The sequence below is a fragment of the Ursus americanus genome, chromosome 5, assembly GCF_024610735.1.
Source record: "Ursus americanus isolate L20-20 chromosome 5, mUrsAme1.1.p, whole genome shotgun sequence".
Taxonomy (NCBI): domain Eukaryota; kingdom Metazoa; phylum Chordata; class Mammalia; order Carnivora; family Ursidae; genus Ursus; species Ursus americanus.
Window position 1 is genome coordinate 51,127,324 of NC_142131.1, and position 19,133 is coordinate 51,146,456.

At 42.6% G+C, this 19,133-nt stretch overlaps 1 protein-coding gene across 5 annotated transcripts in view; it reads right to left on the bottom strand.

Moving 5' to 3' along the window:
* Nucleotides 1-19,133, bottom strand: part of ARHGAP26 (Rho GTPase activating protein 26) — a 414,027-nt gene that overhangs the window by 375,631 nt on the left and 19,263 nt on the right. Inside the window, exon 2 of one of the 5 annotated variants that reach the window (XM_087862169.1) lies at nt 362-416. The exons of the other annotated variants lie outside the window; for them this stretch is intronic. The gene's annotated coding sequence lies outside the window, so the exon portion shown is untranslated. The remainder of the gene's footprint in view (nt 1-361; nt 417-19,133) is intronic. 5 annotated transcript variants of the gene reach the window in all.

The following is a 19,133-nucleotide window of genomic DNA, read 5'->3' on the forward strand; positions in this document are numbered from 1 at the left end:
GTTCATGAGAGCAGGGACTTGTCTTATTCATGCTGTATTTCAGAAAAAAATACAATGTCTGGTGCTCAGTAGGTGCACAGTATCAGATACTGAATGGATAGATAGATGAATAAATTAAAGAATGAATGAGTGAATGAACGGACAGCTCCAGCAGGGCTGGAAGGAGTAAGCCAAGAAGTATGACTCTAAGATTTTGTTTCCCCCTTTCTGCTTGAGAACTAGCAACTGTATAAAAAGGAGATTCCAAAGGACTAGTTTTCCCTTTTCACAGCCACCCCTGGCAGGTGATAGATTAACACCAGGACGTCTGGCCCCCAGAACCATTTGGGCTCATAAGAGAATGTAGCAAAAAAAATACTACCTTGACTTCTTCCAGCACATGCTCAGACCGCCCAACCTGTCTTGCTCTCTAGCGTCTGTAACAAGGAAGAGAAGAGTGATTCTGGGAATGATAATGACTTGCACCAACTGACTCGACCCCCTCCTTCTGGGAAATTCAAAGCCCTCCACATCCCGGCTTCTCTCGAGAGGCTTTTACTTACAGTATATAATTTTTTTTCCTTTCTTTTCCTCTCTCTCTTGGCTTATCTGAGTCTTCTAACCACTCTACAATGAACACAGATTACTTGAGTAATAAAAATGTCTAACATAGACTGATAAAACATGCAAATAAGACCATTCAAAACAGACACTGAGAGCACACACTTTATCGAGTTCCATTTTAACATGTCTACACTACAAAATTTAACACTGTCATTTCATGCAATTGTATTCAACTAAGTCCTTTGAAAAGTTGTAAATTTCTGGTAAAAGTCAAGGCTCATGACTTAAAAACAGAAGACCTGGTCATACAGGCACTTATCTAAAAAAGGGCCAACTAACTGATGGGCAAGGTGCCAGAGAATTAGACAAGTACAAGGACACAAGCTTAGTAAGTCATGTGCCAAATATGGATAAGACATATGTTCTGAGTTCATCCACAGTAAGAAAAGCTGCTCTGCAACTCTATTCCAGTGCTAGAAGCTTCCAGCAGTGCATAGGAGCCAGGATACCCTCTGCATTGATGAAAGAACTTTTCTTTCTTCGTGGGGCTGGTTGGATCATCTTGGAGGTCAACCCTGGTCCCACACAAATGGACCATCCTGGATGCAGCTCAACCACCAGCTAAGAGGGGCCTCTGTTTCTGCCCAGTCTTGGGATCTCATTGTCAAAGGCCAGTCTGTTCCACAAAGTGGTAAGAAGGAAATGAACTGGGCTAGCAATCAAAGACCTGATTTCTAGGTCTGATTCTAGCCAAATACTGCACAACTCAACCACTGCATGCCTTGGCAGCTCCGTTTTACCAAAACTTAGTAACACCAGCCATATTTCACTGTTTGCTGAGGATAAAACTAAGGCAAATGTTAAATTGGGGGGGAGGGGTATGGAAGGTAAGAATAAGGAAGGCAAGAAAGTATTTCAGTACCAGTAAGCAAAATCTGATACTAGTTAGATGAATGGGATTTCACCACCTCAAACCATAGTGAAGTTTAGCAAATACAAGACATGCAAATGTTGTTCAGCCCAGTGTTGTCCAAAAATACATTCTTAAACTTAGAAACAAAAGAGAAATGAAAAGAACCTTCGAATTTCTCATTTCCACTCTACCTCCTTCACTAGAAAATGGCAAAGCATTTCAAATATGGCCTGTGAGAACTGCGTGAAGATAATATACAAATAGCCCCTATTTCCCAAGGGCAGGCGGGGGGTGGGGGGCACCTGCACGAGACCCAGCAGAACCCTCTGGCCCACAGACACCCATGAGCAGCAGGACTGGTACTCACATCCCATCCTCAGCCCCAGGAGGCAGGGGTTATAACTGGGGTGTGAACTTGGAAGATTCTGGGGATGTATCAACAAAAGGGGTGAAGAGGTCAGCCAGAGCAAAGACTTCCCAAGGCTGAATCAATAGAATCGTCTGTACACAGAGGGGCAACAAATAAAGCACATCAGACACACCAGAGCTATGTGGACCGCCTCAGGGAGGCCTTGCTAATAAGCACAACCCACAGAATCCATCCTCGACTTCCTTATCACACAGAAGACCTCCCCAGGGAAGGTGAATCCAAAGTTCTGGGCCTCTAGAAATGAAACCTGGGGTAGAAAGTACTAAACTGAGAGGTTTGGGTTTTTAAGAAAACAGCCTGAGTCCCCTTACTGTCAGTGAGCTCCGCATCTCTTATCCAGTGGCAACTTAAATGAACAAGTCGCTAAACATTTCTGACCTAAATTGCTTCACATAAAAAAGGAATAACCGTATCTAACACAATTGTTGCTAGGGTCAGATTACATCATACCTGAAAGCACTTGGCCCAGTGTTCGGCTCAATGCACTTCACTCCTATTAATGTCATGCATGGCATCATCACTATTGTTACTACTAATTGGGGAAATGGTTGTGTGTACTCACAGATCATATTACAGAAAAATTCCACTCCCTAAACCCCAAGCTAGAGAATGGGCACTCTGAAGCAGGACTTAGGACTCCCTCCACCCTCAGGACCGGGTGCTGTCCTGCCCCACACCTCTCACCACAGTACTCTGTGCAGAGCCTCAGGCCTCTGCACAGCATCCAAAGGAAACAACCACTTACCTTGAACAGAATCAACTGTTGGTGAGCCCAAACATGTATAAGAAATCCAACCTGAGCTTGGTTCTGGCTTCCTCACACTACCAAAGTGATTGAAAATTGCATGTGCCCATCGACTACACATATTTACAGAGTCAGATGTCTGAGTAATGGTGTTGCATGCTTGTGAGGGTCTTTTCTGGATTTTTACTAACCTTTTAGGTTGGTCTTATCCAGGCCTCATTGCAGTTGCCTACCGCTCACAATTATAGAAGAAAACCAGGAAGGAGGCAAAACACAAGGGCCACCATGGATTCCAACAGCCTCCTTCCAAAACTTTCTCCGGAGCAGTGGTTCCCAGATTTGGGGATCTAAACAACTAACTTAAACTAAACACGATACAGACACCCAGAGACTCAGACACACACACGCATTTGTTTGCCAATATTGTATTCTGGCAAGCACAATCATTTAAAAAATGTATCTCGTGAGGCGCCTGGGTGGCTCAGTCAGTTGAGCGGCCAACTCCTGATTTCAGCTAGTATCATGATCTTGGGGTTGTGGGATTCGAGGCCCACATGAGGCTTTGAGCTCAGCGGGAGAGTCTGCTTGAGGATTCTCTCTCTCTCTCCCTCTCCCCCTCTCTGCCACTTGTGCACTCCCTTCTCTCAAATAAATGAATCTTATGTATTTACCTATCATTTAATATAAAAACAATAGTCTTACCTATTCCAAAATAGAAAGATACACTCTCAGAATATGACACAGACCTCTGCTTTAAATAAATTTAGCTTTATGAAAAACTCATTACTTACACTGCCTATATTTTTCTCAGCAGAAACTAGGACTCAGCATTTGAGAACTAATGCTCTAGAAGGAAGCATCACTACTTTCCTGTTCCTAAGGACTATCAGTGCTGGAAGATAATGAAGTGGTATTCCAATGCCTGTGTCCATGAACAACAATGGAAAGAGAAGCTTTTTGCCCACGTTGCCAAATATGAAAAGAGAAGCAGTATTAGCCTAGAGGGACATCAGGATCTCTCTGACTAACTCCAGCTGCCCTTCCTCACTCTCGCAGTTGAAAACCTGCCCAGCTCTCCTTTCTGGGTTCTGGTACTTTAACTCTAGGTCACCACTGCTTAGCTGACTAACCCAAACCTCATTTCCATTTTTAAGCCTTTGTATAAAGCCATTTTTCACTCTCCTTTCTCAAATATCTGCTCAAATTAAACATAAATTTGCCACATGACCCCACAATTTCACTCCGAATTACCTAAGAGAAATGACAATATACATCCAAAATATACTATCCAAAAACTTGTATAGAATATTCATAGTATCGATGTACATAACAGACAAAGAGTAGAAATTACCCAGACATCTTTTAATTGGAGAACAGGAACACAACACATAGTATATCTATACAACAGAATACCACTCAGCAACAAAAAGGAATGAACTAGTGACACATGATACTACATGGACGAACCTGAAAAATATTAGGCTAAGTGGAAGAAGCCCACATATTGCAGGATTCCATTTCTATGAAATGGCCAGAAATGGCCAGCATACAGAAAACAGATCAGTAGTTGCCTAGGGGCGAGAGGAGGATTCACTACAAACAGGCGGAGCAAAATTTTTCATAATAAAAAGTAGGGGGGAAAAGCCTGCTAAAAATTATGCTTACTATAATGCTTGGCAGAATTTCATGAGCTTCTATTCAATGAGTGAGCTACTGAGTGAGTGGGTGAGTAAACAAGTGAAGAAATGAAAACTAATTTCCCAGAAGCCTCTCTGATAAGCCTTAACTAGGCCCACATATCTCATTCACCCCAGTCAGCCTCAGTAAGTCACGTGTAATGCACAAATCACGTGTAGTAACGGTGAAGAGGGTTGTGTGTGTGTATGTTTGTACATATGTATACCACCTAATTCTCTGGACTGGGTTGAACTCCATATGCAATTGTCACTTTTGTAGGTCAAAAAGAATTGGTAAAATATTGGTAATTTCAGGTGATTCAACCTATACAAGCAATTTTTGATGCAAGAGATAAGACAGAACAGAGGCTTTTAGTCAGACCAATCTGTGTGTCGCTCCAGGCTTCAACCCATGATTTTAAGCTTCCACTTCCTAATGTGGAAAATGAGGATAATCAGAGGATCTTGCTCATGGAGCTGCTGTGACTGTAACAATGCACGGAAAGCACCTACGAGTGTTGAAGCGAAGTCACAAAGGAAGCGCTCATTAAGCTACTGCAATTATTGATACATGCTGATCCTATCTCTCTGTGAAACTATACATTCTTCAGTTATCAAGGAGCAGGATTTTCTTTTCTTTGGTATTCATGTGTTCCCTAGACCTGCACACAAGGGATGCTCATTGCTGGCGTCCTGCACAGGTAAGTCTTCCAAAAGGCTACTGAGGCCTGAAAACACAGTTCCCACCCACAGAGCCCCAAGGTGAAAAGTGAACATCACGGCCAGACATTCACGATTCCATTCCAATGTCCTCCTCAGCACAACCTCAGAAATACGATGAAGCAGAGGAAGTGCCATCAGAGAGATTTCCTTCTGCTTATTTCTCAACAAAGATTTTTGGCTGCTATGCAACCAGTGTTTCAGTGCATGATGGGGCTACTCACAAAAGGCCAGGTTTCTCCTAGAAACAACAAAGGATGGGGCTACGGGAAAAATGCAAATAAAATCATACCCCTACATCCTATTAGAAATTCCTTGCCTCATTTGTAGTAATCATAAAGGTAGACAAAAGATTCCAAACAAGAAACAATGGGATTATGGTAGGGTTCCCAGAATTCGCAAATAAAAATATAAGACAATCAGCTGAAGTTAAGGCAACCAACAAGTATTTGGGGACTAACTTATACTACCAAATTTTTTTCTTTATCGGAAATTCAAATTTAACTGGGCATCCTGTATCTTATCTGATAACTCTAGGTTAAATTGGTACCACAGATAACTATTTTATTTCCCTAATACAATGAATTTTCAATTCAATTAACTATTTTTTAACCACACACACACACACACACACACACACACACACACACACTCTCTCTCTCTCTCTCTCTCTCTCTCTCTCTCTCACCTCTATATAGGCCAGAAAGATAAGGTTCCCAAATTCAATGACTCTGTGTTTGAAACTGGTTTAAGGGTCTACACCACCTACTGTTTACTGAGGGTGTGCCACCTAAGTACTTTACCTCTGTTAGCTCACTAAATGCTCAAATCAGCCTTACGAAGTAGGCCCAGGCACTATTATCTCTATCTTACAGGTGAGGGAATGAGGCTTAGAGAAAACGAAGAGTCAAATTCAAGTTTAGGTCTCCCAATTTGAACCAAAAAGTAAAGTCTAGGAGTCTTTTCACCTATCCCAGACTCAGTCTACTGTCTCCTCAGGGGTCCCTGAGCTAATTCCAAATTTCCAGGGCCTTGGCATGTGAATTACAACGCAACAAAGCTATCAAAATATATTTTTCCAATACCTACTTCTCATTAATAAAACTGAGAAACTTCAATTCACAAAGCACCCTGAAGCCCCTTCAGTTAATGACAAAAATTGCTTTTTCTTTCTTCCATCCTGCTCCAGACCTCAGCGATTTCACTTCTCAGGAGACTTTCTACTAAAACTGAGGACAAAAAAAAAAAAGGTGACCAAACTAAATGTGTTAAATCCTGCTATTTGGCTACAGCTCTATTAAAGGATGCTCTGAAAATGAGGCTAGAAGAATTAAATGAAATCTGAAAAATGGCCACTGCAACACGTTCATGTATATCCTTCATGAGCAGTGATAATGGGACCGGGCTACAACTGAGAAAACTGTAGTCATTTCTGTAAAGAAAGAACATTCCCTGGACATTTGTTGTGAAAAAATGCCTCGTTCCTATAGAAGATAACACAAAACAGTTTTTCTCAATGCTCATCATCTTTGGAGCTGACAGGGATTTGAGAAGAGACCCTCTCTGATGTCCATTTTTTCAGTCCAGTTTTATCCACTTCCCACAAGGTGGCTGAATCTAACCCACATCCATTCGTGTCTCAGCAGACAGAAGGCAAATGCTTATATGGATACTCTTAGCAATGGCTGGCATTACAGATGAATAGGAATGGCATGGATTGAATTCATTTTTAAAGAATGCAATGTTTCCCTGAGAGATTGGAATACTCTAACCACAAGAGTTCACAAGAAGGCATTTTTATCCCTCTTCCCTGTAAGGAAAACAGTGGGATACAGTGACATTCTTCAAACAAAAGAGTAGCCAAAAGCAGGGGAAAATCTTCATCGTATTTGCCTTTGGAAGGCAATATATCTCCTTGGTAACAGTTCTAAAAAAGAAAAGGGAGGGGGGACCCTGTACTGAATCTTACACCTTAGCAGGCAGCCTAGAAAATATGCCTATGATTCAGGCAAGGTACACATTCTTTTTTCTCAAAAGGACGCTTACATTTTTTGTTTTCGTTTTGCTGTTTTTAACAGAAAGGGGCATCTAATATCTTTCCAAATGGATCTCATGGTTTCTTCGCCTATAAAATGGAGATGTTCCCAACAGTGGTACTATCACTACTTTATAAGGCTGTTTTGAGGATTCCCTGAGAGTGTATACAGGATTTACAGAAGATCTGGCACATAGGTCATCATCAGTAGATATTAATCATGACCGTCACTATTCCCCAGGGCAACACTAGAAGCGCTGATAAAACTTCAAGAAGACAGGAGGTAGAACTGGATGGTGTGTAAAACACAATTCAAAAGGTTTCTACGGAAATTCCACAGCTCAAGACCAAAGAAAAGAATCAAAGCTATGTCCTGAAAACTATTTTTAAAAGAAAGAAAAAGCAATCAGCCCTGTGCTCCAACCAACTAAACCACACAGCCACCCATCCTGTGATCAAGGAGGCCTCACACAGGAAGTGGCACCTACAGAGAGCTGATGCCTGAATCCTACACACAAACACACACTCTCTGCCCAGAGCCCCTTCAGAGACCCAGTGTTCCTGCTCAGAGAGGATCAGAGCCATACGAGATGGAGGTCTGGACACCTGCTTAGACTGGAACAAGAAATGAACCCGCATCATTTCCATCTCTCTCTGCCATGGCCCCCACTTTCCTCCCACCCTGATGCTAAGACCCTTCGGCTTGCAAAGAGACACCATACAATTAGGAAGGTCAAAGCACATGAGAACACAATGCTGGGCTCCTGAGGAGAGTCATGGGAATTCGGGAAATCACTAAGCTAATACCACAAGCAGGTCTAGTAATGAAGCACAAATAATGGGATTAGAACAGAAAAAGAGCTTGGCCTTCTGATGGCAGTTTAAAGGAAGAGAAGCCCAAAATAAAGACAGAGGGAGGGAGGGGAGACTCCAATGAGTCACAGAGAACAGACGTGAATAAGCTGTGCGGCCTCCCCAGCTCTGCACCCCAACCTTTAAGCTAGCATGAATGCATTAATCCTTCATCCATTTAGTCTGGATTTTTCTATAGTTATTTATTCTGTACTCTTGCTCTCTGGATCGTTGTAGCAAACAATGGGAAGATAAGCACGGCCCCTCTCAGAGCTCATATTCGAAGATAACAGGAAGATAACAAGGTACCACCTTTAGATTTGCCCCAGTGGACCATGCCATTTCATTTAACACTGTACATCCCACAGCTCAAGCCAGTGAATTCCAGCAAGGGAATACGCAGCTGTGAAGCCAGTTGCAAATGTGCCCATGGCTCATGTCACTCCCTACAGTGTGCAACAAATCCTGCTGAGGATTTCACAGGTACAAACACCCTCAGCCTCAAAGAATCACAGCCAGGACTGCTGAAAGACGGGGGAAGGTGTGCCTGCCCAACAGATTACAAATTAAGACATTTGTCCTTATGACCATGTGTGGAGTGCCTATTATGTACCAGTCACGACACAGACAACTTAGGAGATAGCCACATGCCCAGAGAGATTAGACTGTAAGTGGACCTTACAGTCTAACCTGTAATAAGTTACAAGAAGGCTCCAAAATGCAGAGGACAAATTTCCAAAGTGGGAGTGGGAGCAGGGGGGAACCTCTAAAGATGCCTCTAAAAACCCCACAGATGTTACTTCGGACAGTAGTCACTGCTGAAAGAGTGACACAGCAGGAAAGGTGACCAAACCAGTGAGGTGTGTTAGATTTTCTGTCAAACATATTCAGGGCATCTCTTCAACGAAGTCAGTTTGGGAAGAAAGAGTGTGACCTAAACAAGGCTGTTCATATACCCAGGAAGCTTCCAGAGGCTGCTGGGCTTCAAGAAGCAAATGCACACCAGCCAACAGCCCAGTGGATGAAGAAGCCTGGCTTGTAATCAGACCTGGATTTCTTTTCTCCTACAGCCCTGAACTAGGCAATTCCTTCCTTTGGGGTTTAGTTTCTGCTTTTCTAAAACTGCAAGAACAAGAGAGAAAGGAGAAGCATGGGGGTAGGGAGAGGGACATATGACCATCCACTGAGTGTGTACACATAAACAGCAGCCTCCAAACCCAGCTTCAGATGACATGAGTCGTTCCTGGCGGAAACTCTTTGTTCATCCCCTTCCTCCTACACACCATCAAGTACACTTTCACCATCACCACCCCTCCAAGCAGAGTAGCTTCTGAAAGGCACCTCTTGTGCAATCTACAACTTCCTAATATGATGTACAACGTTCCACTTGAGGGAACAATCAGAAAACAATATCCAGCAATACACCAACCAAATCCCCCATTTCCTTGATGCTGGCCCCAGCTATGTGCCAGAATAGCCTGGCAATGGCCCAAGAGGCAACGGCAAAAGGTCACTACACTGGGAAGCCAGGGGCAGCTTCCAGAGGAAGTAACACTTGAGCTGAGATTGGAAGGAGGAATAGCTAGTGGAAGGAAGGTGGAGGAGTGCTGCTTCAGAGGGAACTATATGTGCCAAAGCTCGGGGTGGGAGGCACATGAGCATCAAAAGGGGCAAAAAGGGGCTTGATGGCTGAAAAATGCAAAGATGGTATGAGATGAGGCAGGAAAGGCAAATGGGCCAGACCATTATACACAGGTACAATGGGGGGCCAGGAGGGGTTTTAAACAGTAAGGTGATAAGACCGGATTTTCATTTTGAAAAGACCATTCTGGCTGCAGAGGTATCTGAGATGCCAAGAAAGAAAAAGGCTGGGGAGAGCAGAAAGGAAGAAGGGTCAGGTGAAGGGAAATCCAGGTCTAGCACATGCAACTCGGTAGCATCAATATCAACTAGGAGCTTGCAAGAAATGTAGTCTAAAGCCCTACCTAAGAATCTGCATTTTAATGAGATCCCCAGGTGATCTGGATGCACATTAAAGTCTGCAAAGCAGATCCAATGCAGAGTGGGAAGCAGTCACTGGAGATTAGCTACTATACCACTGAAGTCTTTCATTTTCAAACCTAGCTTAAACACAATCTTTAACGAAGCTGCAAAACCCAAATACCTGACTTAAAGTTTAAATAAACAGAATCACAGATGAGGCTATGAAAGCACTCTTCTCACTCCCTGATCTTGCTTAATCTAGACACATAGCAACCATACAGGGCTAGGACTGCTATAATAGAAAGAAGCAACCTGTATCCACCCCCAAAAGTGGCCTGTTATCTACTAAACAGAATCCAAATCTCTGCCAAAGCTTCCAGAAGCATCCATGAGTCAGTCATCTTTGACGGACTGACTCTCACCATTCAACCCAACTATTCACCTTGCTACCTGCTTGAAAAACGAATGAAGCCATTTGCAGCATTCATGAGTCTTGCAGACCACCATTCCATCTAATTATAAAAACACTTATTGGCTCAATACTGCTTTTCTGTGACGCCTAAAATAAGTCCTTTAATCACTATGTGTCCCAGCTTTTCCCCATGTACAAAACAGGAACCCTAGCATTTATCCCTACCCACTCCCCACCAAGTATGCTTTAGGGATTAGGGAAATGATGTTTTCAATGCTCTTCAAGGTATATTTGTGTTGTTTAGTTCATAAAATATTTATGATGTCACCATGCTGCTCAAAAAACTTACCCAGTGAAGGAAGACAGACTCTTCACTCTGGCACCCAAGCCTTCCACAATCTAATCCCAAAAACCCTAGCATTCTTATTGTAGAGCTGCTCCAGCCAACCCAGACAAGCTACAGTTCCTGAGCAAACTCGGCCCTTTCCCGTCTCCACACTTTAGCTAGTGAGATTGGGAACCCTCCCTAAGTCCAGACCCCTATGTGTTGAGATCTAAAGTATAAGTAGGCAGTGGCCAAACAAAGGGGAACAGGTAAGGCACCAAGGACACCAGGTGGAAGAAACAGAAATATTCAGTGGACTGAAGCTGGGAAACTCATCATTCATTCAAAAAATGGAAACAAATCAGAAGGACTGCAACAGTGCTTAGACGCAGAGGCAGTGTGAAGCTGGATGAATCAGGCAGGGCCAGAATATGCAGGGCTCAGAAACCCCTATCTAGACATTAGGACTTTATCTTAAAAGGGCTAATGGAAAGGTGCTCAAAAGCAACCATATCTAGAATGCTTGAGAACTCTTAGTGAAGGCAGATGGTGCCTCTGAAAAATTTTTTCTGAAACTCTCTTTCAATCCACTTTGCCCACCAATGAAATTCAAACTTTTTAGGAAATATCTGTGGCAATTTTAATAGCAGTACATCATTTCTTTTAACCAGAGATTATAATCACAGAACTATAGACCTAGTAGGAACTTTAGCAATCATTTACCCTAACCCCTTATTTTAAAGATAAGAAAACTACAGTGCTCAGAGATTAAATGATTTGCTCAAAGACAGAGGCAATTTGTGGCAGAGTCAATATTCAAACACAAGTCCCATGACTTTTAGGCCAGAAAGGATAGGGTGTAGTAAACATTCCAACATAGGACTCAGTGCATTCATTCATTCATGCATTCGATGAACATTTATTTATGTACCAGATGCCATTCTAAGCACTGGGAATACAGAAGTGAGCAAAGACAAATATCTTGCCCTTGCAGAGTTTTCATTCTAGTAAGGATAGACAGAAAGAAACCATGATAAACAGACTGTATAGTATGTAAGAATGAGAAAAGTACTGCAGATAAAACTAGAACAAAAAACTGGGAAGGCAGAAGCGCTGCCAGGGGGAGGCCTTACTGAGAAAGTGACCACAGAGCAAAGACTGAGCAAGGTACCTGCTTGCAGAACAAAATGCATCTGAGAGGTGATGTGATTTCTATCCATTCCATCGTAATTTACCTGTACAAACTATAGGCAGCAGGGCAGAGATGGAGGAGAGAGATTTAGTCCTTTTCCAAATCTTTCAGTCTATCCACCAAGTTCAACAAACAACAATCCACAATTCTAACATTTTTTTTCTGATAAAGCAGGAAAAAACAATTCTCCTTCTGCCTTTAATAAGAGGCCTTGATAGGCTGATAAACTGGAATGTAGTGAAAAAGTGGACACGAAGGGAATTTCAGGCTGGAAGCAGAACAAATACATATTCTGCCTTTTGATAATGAACCAAGCCAATTTATTTCAGTTACTGCCAAATATGGATTAAAATGTGGGTCACTTCCTGAACACACCAGAAATGAAACTGAGATTGGCATCAAGTTCCCAAAACCTGATGAAGAGTTGCCCAAAACAGAAAAAGAAGGCATCAAAAGAGGAAGAACAATGGAAATTACAAAGACTCTTAAAGCTCAGCCCCATTCCCACAAGAAGAATATGCTCTGCAGTGGTAAAGGGTCGACGTCATGATTTCAAAGAGCTGGTGCTTTCTCAGCATCCTCACGATAACCCCATGAGGTGAGTACACTGATCGGACTCACTCTACAGAAAATTGGGACAAGTGAGTCTCTGAGAGGTTAAAATGCCCACACAGTTCACAAGCCATCCAGACAAGACTGGAACCCAGGACTATGTGACTCTGTAACCTACACTGGGGTTCAGCTGTGGTCCTTGGCTTGTTTTTGTATGACCTATGAGCTAAGAATGTTTTTACATTATTAATGGGTTGTAAAAACAAAGGCAGAAAAGAAGCATCTGCAACACAGACCCTATTGCGGCCTGCAAAAACTAAACTACTTACTGTCTGGCCCTTTACAGAAGTTTGCCAACCCCAGTCTAATCCGCTATACTAGATATGGGCAGATTCAAAACAAGGCCTACTGGATGTTGTTTCCCAAACCCTAAGTATCAAAAGGTGAAAAAGTCAGGCTCTGGAAGACGGAGAACTAGCTCTCATACTGGCCGGGCTGTAAGACAAGCAATTATCAGTTAGGGAATCACGGATCGGTTGCATTACTAATAGTTCTCGTATAGCGTTCTGCGTTTATTTTTTATAATTTGTCCCAGCAGGGGTAGTCCCCTCTCTGACACCCACCTGACACCCACCCCATCCCCTGCTCACTAGGCACGTGACTCCCAAACACTATTCTCAGGCTGTGCATGGTCTGCCCAATCCTGGTGGGCCCCAAGGCTTCAAAACTCTCTTGTTTGTCCCTCTTCAAATCTGAATTTCCAGGGTAACTTTATTAAAACATACTCTGAAAAAAAAGAAAAAGGAAAAAAAACCCTGATAGCCCACATTAACTTATCCAAATGTGGAGAAGAACCATGAGACATTTGAGAGGCAAAGTCCTTTCTCTTCCCTGGATGACCCTGTTCAACTTGCTCAGGCCAGTGTGGAGGAATTTTGTTGCCTTGGCCGCCTGGCAGCTAGCCCCCCTTCTTCTGTATTTATAGCACCCTAATATTCCTCTGGGAAAGCATCTCTCCCTGACTTTCAGAACATTTATTTCATATGCTGTTGACTCCACTCTGGATTCAGGCCAGGCGAGCTTCCAGGATTATCTCAAGGACGAGCATGTGACTCAACAAGAAGCCAATGAGAACCATGCTCAGGGCCTCAGTTCAAACTCTTGGCCGCAAAGTCATCTTGCCATCTTGAGGGAAGAGAGCGTCTGAGAATGGCACCAGCCTAAAGGAAAGCAGAGTCGAAAGATGTGGGGAGACCAGGGCCCTGCAGACACTATGTGAGCCACGGGATTCAGGCCAGTCCGAAGTCAGAACATCCTTGGACTTTCCAGCTACATATCAAAATAAATTCCATTTCTGCTTAAGCAGATAGGATCGGGTCTTCCCTCCCTCATGCCAGAAAGCGGCCTGTGTGGCACAGAGTGGAGGCACCTTCTCTACAAGTGTACCTCACTAAAACCAACCGAAAGGATGGCATTAAGATAAGCTGCATTCACGGCTGGCAGGGTGCCTCACCAAGACTCAACGTCCACGCTGACGCCAAATGAAGTTTACCTCTCTTCCCCCCAAGTGATTAGGGACTGTGGGGCTGACAGATGCTAGAGCCTTCTACTATAACACCGAGTTATCTGATTAGAGCTGCACTACTGAGAATTAAACACGTAAAACGCTCACAATCAATATTTCCAATTAGTACACTTTTTCTCCTCCCATCCTAAACTAGTAAGCCTCAAGCCCCCTAAGTAGAAACGACAGAGAAAAAAGGCAAAGGGAATATAAGAGTCAGTGGAGGAGTTCTCTTGCTTCTATTATGTCCAGGGTTGCTTGGCAACTGGCCTCAGCCTGATCATTCCAGTGGACAAGCAGAGGAACAAAAGTTAGATCTCCAGGTCATGCAACATGTCCTGTTTATGGCCCCGTGACTCACAGGCAGGGGTGGGCTCCCACTGCTCTACGAAGCTGGCAGCAAACACTCGACAGAGCACCTGCTGTCTTCAGGGGCTCTCCCATGGGCTTCTGCCTCTCCCACACTGGTCAAAGTTCCTTTAACTTCTGCCCTCGGTGAACATAAGCTGTGGATGTTCCCCCAAAACAGATTAAAAATGCTTTGAAAAACAGCTTGATAGGAAAACAGAGTAAAGGTTCTGACACAGAAAGAACTTTAATTTTATTATTTATTTAAAAAGGAGAAACTAACTACCAAGGAGTGAAGGGGACGGTGTCCAGTCAAGAAAACACAGGCCAGCTGGTGTTTTAGGTGGAGGATTTTCTTGCATCCTCCATGACCCTTCTCACCCCACTGCCACCTCCAAGGATTCCAGCACTGAAAGCACAGCCACAGTGCTCTCTGCCTCTAGGTCATGAGCTAATTTTCTACAACTGAGAAGTCTGCAGGGATGGAGATTTCTGCATTTAGCAACACATTTTCGTAGTAACTGTGGTACCAGATCCCTAAACGGCCTGCACACAGCAGGAGGAGGAGGAAAAGATGTGGGTCAATGAGTCTCTAGTGCTTGCATGTCGCCAAACGGGTCATCTGCGTGTACAAAGATAGACGTGATGCTTTTCCTTCTCTCTGCCCACTCCTAAATTAAACATCTAAGAATGACTGGCTTTCTGGAGAAAACAGAGAGCCCGAGATACAGACAAGAGACTGACTTTCAGGCTTACATTCTACTTAACAAGACTCCAGTCCTAAAAGTTAAGACACTATATGGGAAGCATTGTCTTTTATTAGCTGAATTCCTGTTAAGATCCATTTATCCACATGGAACTATCCAAATAAACTGATATTAAATCTTGTAAAAAGTCACTACAGTGTTTCAGAAAAACATTCTACAGAAATTATGCCTCGGGGGTATCCACTAGAAAAACAAGAGATGTGGTTCCAGCACGAACACGCTATCAGCAAACAGTACACAGAGACCTATAATGTGAACAAAAGTGGAAGAATTGTTTTTAATCTTTTTAGAGGAAAATGAAGAGTAAGTCTTTTGTAACTAATTACGAAGCTTATAATGGGTACCTTCCCACTCATACCACTGTCACTAAAATAGTTACTGAAACTTAACACCTTTAAATGAGAGAGTATGGAGAATATATACTCTTAATATTCAAAATCTCTCTTTTTAAATAAAAAAATAAGCAAATAGCCTTGTTGATTTAAGAGCTATAAGTCCATTTCTTCTAGGTGTAAAGATCAGGAGAGGAATCAATTCATAGCCGGTTAACTAAACTAGCCAAGGAGACGGGGACCTCCTGCTCGGTGCTACTTACGACAGAGAATTAGAAACATTAGATTTTTCTTCCCTTTCTTCCACTGGATAAAGTAAAGAAATAGAGAAAGAGATCCAACAAAAAGAGCACAGGCATAGGGATGGGAAGCAAGAAGGAGGCTGGTGACAGCATTAATCAGCTCTTAGTTCTGATGCTTGTTTTTAACCCCGTTTCTTGAGCTACCCAAAAGGAAGACTGGGTCACTATCCAATTAGAGCAGTCACACACGATCTGTCCAAGGTGAAATCTTTAAAACAAAATAAAACCTAAAGAGCGCCAAGGGATGCTTGAGGCCATGAACACTCAGAGGCACTTTGAGAACACAAAGTCAAGTGGTCAGCTGGACTCTTTGAAGGTACATTTGATATCAATTATTCAACTTGCACCAGGGAATTCAGAGGGTACAAAGTACTATGACAACTAAAACAGGTAATGGTATAAAGCGGAGAAGGGAGGGATGGCTACTTAAGACATTAGATCAGTCCTTTAGGTGGTCAAAGGACTTCTCTGAGGGGACCTGAGGGATGAGAAGAAGCAGATGACCACACAGATAAAGATCTGAAGCAAAGACACTCCAAAGGAACAGCAATGGAAAATCCTATGGCTGGAAAGTGCTCAGTGTGTAAGAGAAATCTGAGATCAACAAAGCTTAAGCACAGAGAGGGAGAAGGACAAGAGTCAACAAAACTTAAGCACAGAGAGGGAGAAGGACAAGAGGAGACTGATAAGGTACACAGAAGCCTGATCATACATAAGCCATGGTTAATGAGTTAAAATTATACTCTGAATGATGACAGGTGCCTGGGTGGCTCAGTCAGTTAAGCATCTGCCTTTGGCTCAGGTCATGATCTCATGGTCCTAGGATCGAGCCCCGAGCCGTGTCAGGCTCCCAGCTCAGCAGGGAATCTGCTTCTCCCTCTCCCTCTGCCCCTCCCCCCTGCTCGTGTGCACACACTCTGTCTCTCTCTCAAATAAATAAAATCCCTAAAAAAAATTATATTCTGAATGATATGGGACGCCCCTGGGAAATTTGGGTAAGAGTGACTTGATAAGGTTTATGTTTTTTAAAACCTTCGTCTGCCTACCATATGGGGATAGATTCAATCTCACCAAGCTCACTAAGGTTCTGGGTGGTCATGACTACAGCGAGTAAAAAAGGTTCTGCCTATGAAAACAGAAGACAAAAAATATGATAGCTTACAATTTTCAAAAACCATAGTCACAGAATGTTGGCCCAGAATATAAAATCATTCAGCACCTGAGAGAAGCATTCTCTGATGACATAACCTACACTTACTTCCACCCTCCACTACCCATCACTGTCAATCTCATTTTATGTCCATTGTGGCACTTTTATAGAAAAGTATCCTGATAGTTTGTTTACTTGTGCAGTTTATATTTTAGAGGGCAGACAAATTAAACAAGAGTCAGAACTTTGTCTTATTTGGAGCTATGCTCCCAGTACCCACAACAATGCCCTAATACATAGATGGTGTCCACTAAATATTTGTTGACTGAGCTAATGAAGTCAAGACCCTATCTGTACTGCTACTCAAAAGAAACAAAATATCCTACTGGTCCCCAACCCTGGATTCTTTTCTAGGGCAACTGGCTTCTTCTGGGTTGTTAGGACTAAAATGACTTCAGAAATTCAGCAAACATAAGGAGAGAGAAGAGTTCCCTTGTCCTGGAGCCCATGATAACCCAGCCTAGATATACTTTCACGACACCATGCTATTATTTCCCTCGGAACTAGTCAAATGTTCAAGTCTGCTGAGAGGCACCATGATGGAGTGAGGTGGGCGCAACAAAACCACTAGAGAAGGGAACAGGGCTAATTCATGACCAGAGGATGGAGCTCACCATCTTCCATTTCATACCAACGTTTATATAAAAGACAACTTTTATATAAACAGTACCACAAGAGATACTTATGTCAAAGTCAAGGAAGAACTCCCTGTTAGAAGTTAGGTGCCTGCTCAAGAAACTAATGGTGTGCACCTCTGGGTGCTGAGGCTGGGGTTGGAATGGGAGGGGTCCCCATGGGATGTGTTACTTTCATAACGGCCTTTGACAAGTTAGCATCCCAGACAGTCCTGAAGAAGCTATGGAATGTTGTGATTGACGTATTTAAAACCAAGATATCTGGATTAAGGTCAATATAGTACTGGCCAAAGTACAAGACTCAGTCTAATTTCTAGAGATAATTGCTAATATATTTCACCTCCAGTGAGAAAGCCAGAGACTCTATGCAGAGACAGCACAAAGACAATTTTTTTTTTTAATTTCTGTATGGGTCCTATCGTACAAAAGGTGAAAATAATTAGTCATTAGAGTAGCTGGCTGCTGTGATTTTGTGCCAGGTGCTTTTCATACTCCCTCATTTAACCCTTATGATGCTCTCAACTGAGCACTAATATTCCCATTTTATAAATGAGGAGACAAGATTTAAGGGAAGAGGCTCAGATTCCATACTCAGCAGTATAGTACCAGGTAAGAGTAAAAGGGCTGGAAATGGACCAACGTTCCAATCCTGGTTGCAACACTTTTTAGTTGTCTGAGTTCGTTTCACTTTCCATGCCTTGATGTTCTGGTCTGTAAATGGGGATAGTAGTACATACCTCATGAGACTGTTGTGAAGGTTCAATGAAATCAAGTTTGTAAAACATAATGAAAGGGTCTGACACACAATAAACAGTTAAATGGTGGTAGCTATACTATTACTATTATTGTGGTTCAAAGAAATGTAACATCGTGCTTTCAACATATGGGACTCTTCATTCTGTGGCACTCGGAGAAGACGTCTACTCTTTGTCCCCAAGGTTCTGCTCCACCAGCAGGAGAAAGAGGTGAGCAAGCAGAGAGATGGGAGCTGAATCTTAAAGATATGGAAAGAAACATAACAGCTGCCGATGTAAATTTATCTTATGGAGATAATTATGGCATGTCTGTAAGGACAACCATTACAGACTAGTCAACAATCATGAAAACAAAAGAGAGAGAGAAACACCTAACTGTCCAAAAGTCAGTCATTACTTCAGGAAGTCTTGACACAGCATCCCTGGAACATTATGTAGCCACTAAAAACAATCTTAGAAAGCAGTTTGTGATATGGAAAGATGATCATGACCTATTGAGTAGAACAGGTTATAAAACCAAAATGAGTATTTCTAATCAGCACTATTGGTGTACTGTGCATTTTCTTCTTCTACTCATCTGTAATTTCTAAATTTTCACTGGAGAGCATGTATTGCCTACATAATAAGAAAAAAAAGTTTAACCTTGGATTGCTTGACTTTTTTTTTTTTAATGACTAGCCTATGTCACCAGAAAGATTAGGGAATATATGCCTCAGAAAAATGTAGAGGAGCACCCTGACGTTTTGCTGTTAATGGCTTTGTGAACTAAGAAGTGGCAGCTCAATGGAGGGAGATTTAATAAGCCATGTTATCCAGGTCTCACTGAAATTTGTCCAAAATAT